We start from the raw sequence: 734 nt of genomic DNA, 5'->3' as shown, positions 1-734 counted from the left end.
TTAAAAACCATAATAAATAAATTAATAAATATTAAAAACAAAATGAAACAACAACAAAAAGCAATTCCAAGCCGACTAATGACCTTCATAGAGACTGATCTCCTAGCCAGGGCCTTCAAGGTGCCCTGTGACCTAAATTGTCCCTCAAGAACTGAGTGTGTTTTGCCAAGCCTCACAGATTGCTCCCTAGTACCCACAGGATACAAAGAGAAATTTAATTTCTCTCAAGTTGTCCTCTGAACTCCACATGCATGCTGTGTTCATCGCATACCCACACACATAAACGTGGGCACAAAATAAATGAAATGATTTTAGGGGCTGGAAAGATGGCTCAGAGTCTGAGAGCGCTTGTTGCTCTGGCAGAGGGCCACTGTCCAGTGCTGAGCCCCTCATGATGGCTCTTGACCATCAGCAATTTCAGTTCCAAGGGATCTAATGCTCCAAACTCTATGAACACAGTGCAGTCCATACACGCAGGGAAAACATTTATATACATACTACAAAATAAACACACCATTTTCCAAAAGATACTGTTAAAACAAACACGAAACAAAAGTCTTGCTATGGGCTGGAGAAGTGGTTCAGTGGGTAGAGGCACTCGCCACCAAGCCTGGCGACCTGAGTGCTGGGATTACAAGATTATGTCTCCATGTCTGACAGGAAATAAAATTTCTTTCAAGAAAAGACATAGGCCAGGCGGTGGTGGTGCACACCTTTAATCCCTGCACTCGGGT

The sequence above is a fragment of the Microtus ochrogaster genome, unplaced genomic scaffold (assembly GCF_000317375.1).
Source record: "Microtus ochrogaster isolate Prairie Vole_2 unplaced genomic scaffold, MicOch1.0 UNK15, whole genome shotgun sequence".
Lineage (NCBI taxonomy): Eukaryota > Metazoa > Chordata > Mammalia > Rodentia > Cricetidae > Microtus > Microtus ochrogaster.
Note: the sequence above shows the minus strand (reverse complement) of the source record.